Raw genomic sequence first — 4,558 nt, forward strand, 5'->3', positions numbered from 1 at the left:
AATTACGCTCTACAACTTAGTTTGAAACTCTCAGAAGTGCGGCAAAACCACAGAAATTGAGATCTCATTGTTTTAGACAAGCATCGAAAACCTGAGGCGTCTTGTTATGTTTATCAATACATTCTATTCAAATAGTTTTGATATTGTTACTAGTATCGTTTTCATTTTTTGCAGAAAGCTTGATTACTGCTGTGAATATACTCAATATATCGACCATAATCACTCACTTTTTTAATCTTTTCCATGAAAACAAATTACGGAAATAAAAGAAATTTGACGCTTAACATAACTTTATGAGTCTGTATCATTATCATGAATAAATCATAATACAGGTTCTGAGTTTGGATCACAAGGAATGTGAAATATGTATGAGGGTCAATTAAAAACAATGTGAAGCAAGGAAAGGATTAATTAAGAATACAAAAGAATTAGAATTTGTAAAAATGCGTCGGTCCCTGCCATTTCGACTTCAAAACAAGTATTGCCAGCAAATTGTTCGCATTGGGAGTTTAAAGCAATAATTGGTGGTAGAAAGGTTAAAAATGGTTGAGGGAGACTGAGCTACCAAAATGGCAGAGAACATTTGACAATTATTAATGGAGAATATCAATAATGGACACGAGATGAACTGTATTGAGCAACAATTACTGAGGCACTGGTATACATGAAATATCGATCACTCGTGGGCAAGGTATCATTCATGTTTCACGCAATGCATTTTCAAAAGCACTATCGCCCTCTGTTGCCACGGTCGGCAGACAGTCAAGAGTTGTTAAACATTTCGGAGCTCAATTTTTTCTCACTATAGTACTTGCTCACGTGACATCGGATTCATTAGTGGGCGTGTTTAATAGCAATACGGAGTAGCCAATCAAAAACATGCAGCAGCTGTTTATTTTCATTTCACAGACATCAAAGCTGTAAAATCATACACTGATATAACCTAATGAGCGCCCTCTCATCTTCAACAGGGAAAGAAAAAAAGCAACAAAGACACACACACACACACACACATACACAGGTCTATACACACAAACACACACACACACACACACACACACACTTACTCAATTCATTACTGTTTCTTGGCAACGCGGATTAGAACCAATCAGACACAGCAGTGGTTTTTCCTTTATCATTTCGCAAACTCCAGAGGAACCTTCTGCGAAGTTATATACTGATATGCATTGCTTTGGGGTACTAGTAATCAGAACAGATCGAACAACTCGGGTCAGCTGATTATTCTCTTCTTCAACCCCTACTTCAATACATTGTCCTGTATAGACATTACACATGCAAGTTTGAGATGATTATTAGTGGAATCAATATGGAGGCCAGTGACATTTGTCTGCTGTTTCTTCTATTTTCCTACATCCATGCTGTACAGCCCTATAGCATGCATATCGATTCCCGAAGTACGGTGGTCAGTCGGGGAACCACCGCTGAGTTGGAATGTTACAGCGGAGGGCGATTCCCGACCGGAGCGAGAGTGGAATGGCGGCGGGAGTCATCCTTGATGACTGGTACACAGACTATCGGACGATGGTCACAGGGTTCAGGGAGTGAACTCCTGGACGGTGCAGACGCTACTCGATATGCCTTAGGATCGGCGGGAGAGGTGTCCAGAAATGGTTTCTTTGTTCAGACTCTCACCATTCGAGAGATTCAGAAGGCTGATAGAGGCAGGTATATGTGCGTCCTCGTCGAGACGTCCGGCACTGAGACGCCGTCGTCAAGTTTTGAGCTGACAGTCAAGTATCCACCTGCGGAGCACTTTCCACATTGCACGGCACTCCCAGATGAGACTGGAGATGAGGTAAGCCTTACCTGCATGTCAGAAAGAACCACACCGCCTTTAACCTTGCGATGGTATCGAAATGACTCGTTAGTTGCAGAGGATACACCAGTTGGAGCTAAGATGAAAGCGGTTTACCGGGCTCAAAGGCAAGACTTCACAAGCTCGTTTGAATGTCGGCTGACGTACAACGATGATGTGGAACCAGAAGTTAGACGTTCATGTTACTTCAGCCGACCTTACATCGCAATTCTTAGGTTGGCCGATGAAAACTCTAGAGAAAGCAAGTACCACGCATTCGTGCACTCGAATCCTCCTTTCATTTCAGACATATCCTGCGACCTGACAGCCTCCCATGCAACCAGCCGACTTTTTGAAACCGAGTTTCCCGGTTACGGCGTCATGACCATCGGTCCGGTAGCTCCTGCAGACAACGGCACTGTCCTCATCTGTCGAGCAGAAAACGCATTGGGCGTTGCGGAAACAAGAATGACTGTGTACAGTCACAGCGACGGCTCACTCGACGAAACCACTCTACCGTCAGTCGTGACCAACATGTATCACGAGAACGCTATTACTGCATTTATCGTGCCCAAGAACCCTACTGTGTACATCGGCGAGAGTGTCTCATTTGGCTGCAGCTATAGGTCAGCTCTGCACGCTCCTTTCACAACGTACACAGTTCATATCAGATGGACTTTCAACGGTAAGGACGTGCATGGCTCAAAATTCGACGTGCAGGATGATGTTCTCACTGTTCGAAACATCTCACAAGAAGATGACGGAGCGTCTGTGATGTGTATCGCTTCCTTTGGAGATATCTCTGGTAGAAGTGAACCGACGATTATTCGCGTTCGGGTCCATTCTGGGAGTGTGTCCTATCCACATCTGGCTGAAAGCATTGGAGGGCAACCAACGAACAAGGTCACTGGAACGACACAAATTGCCCTCATCGTCAGTGTTTCTGTCGCCGTCGCAGTGCTCCTGATCTTACTTCTCCTGCTGCTTTTACAGAGAAGGGGGAAAAAGCATCATGAACCCCAGTTTATCTACCAGGCTCCCTTAAGTCCCCAGATCTCTTTTCGCGCGGATTCGAATACCTTGATGAATGGTCAACTTTTACTTCGCGGACACAATCAGGCAACGATTCAGAGCCAACGGGAGCTTCCTGCTGAACCGACTGACACAACAGGAGCAATCTCTGCGACACTAACACCAGTACCCAACCCGACCGGCACACTTGACAAGCCTAACGCAAGCTCTGTCTCGATTGTCAAGGATTCCCAGTATCAGCCAATGGTCGGGGACACGGGCGTGATGCGATCTCGCCAGGGTAGCTGCGCTAGCAGTGCCCACTCGGAACATCACCCTCTCCTCTGCCGCTCGCTTACCCTTCCTGCATCCGGCATGATACCCATCCCCACCGGCGGATTTCTTCCTTCCAGCATGGTGACATCCACCGGTCACCGCCGTGTCCAGCGATCGATGAGTGAGTCACAACATTGTGAAATCGATGAGAATTACGAGGATCCTGACGTCATTCGAGAACGTCGAAAACTGCAAAGGTCTATGAGCAACGACTACCAACAGCCTGTCAGCAGCAGATTAGAGAATTCAAATGCAGTCCTTTCTCAATACGCAAACACTTCTGTTGAACAGGAGTAAACTCCATGCTGAATGTATCGAAAGCATAAATTGATTACAGAATGTCATTTGATCCTCATGTTGATTTAGAGCAAGATTAGACAAGCAGAATAGTACAAGTTTCAGCAAACTCAGGCAGTAAGAGTGAGATTATTTCTCGTTTAATGTCGCACGTTTCATAAAACAGTAAGATTACTCATTAACATTTTCTCTTTTTTTTTTGCAAATGAGAATCTGATATCATTGGCCCACAAGTCTCCCAGAGACATGCCAACTAATCTTCACCAAATATCTTCTTTTCTATGGGTACGAAACAAAGAACTTATGCCTTCATATTCAGTGATTGTTGTATTATAAGCAACAGGCAATAATATCATGTTTTCTAATCTTTTTAGTGTTGCTGTGAGGGAGAGTCTGCCGCCGTGCAATTATGAGCTAAGATATGACTTTTATGATGTTTTCGTGTACAAACCATACGAAAATGTGGATGCGATCAATATTGGTCCCAGAAAAAGATGTTAACTTTTACAATCTTAAGACACTTCAGGTTGTAATTTCGATGAAACTTTCACCATTCTGTTTGTCAAGCTTGTGTATCGATATCAGACTTAAATGTTTACTATAGAAGAACGGACTGAAGAAGATATTAAGTTACATGATGTAAATTCTTCTTAAGGATTGCATGGAAACGCACTGTATATGAGCAATCACAAAACTTCCGAATTGGCGATCTTGTGCTTTAAAACTCGAACCATGAACACGTTTATAACAGGCAACTGAATTGAATTGACGTATTTTACGTGACCGCTTTAAAGGAAGAAGCGAGTACTTGTAAGCAAGCAAATCACGGGACCGACTGCTTTTAAGGGATGGTAGTATTGGTGGAAATGAGGATTGAGCTTGTAACATTTTGCAACACATGAAGAAACCACTTACAATGTTACGGAACATGACATTCTAACACGTCTAAGATGAATTCAAAGTTTATTTGATGAAAGTCGGTATTGAAATGGCTGCGATAACAAGAAAACAAACAAAAAGAAGTAAAAAAAAAAAAAAGAAATACCTTTTACCAGGATCGCTTGTTATGGATATCTCATCCTTTTCAAAACCAACTTT

This window comes from Diadema antillarum, unplaced genomic scaffold (genome assembly GCF_040938485.1).
Source record: "Diadema antillarum isolate AM-2024a unplaced genomic scaffold, OU_Dant_1.0 seq00000833_RagTag, whole genome shotgun sequence".
Lineage (NCBI taxonomy): Eukaryota > Metazoa > Echinodermata > Echinoidea > Diadematoida > Diadematidae > Diadema > Diadema antillarum.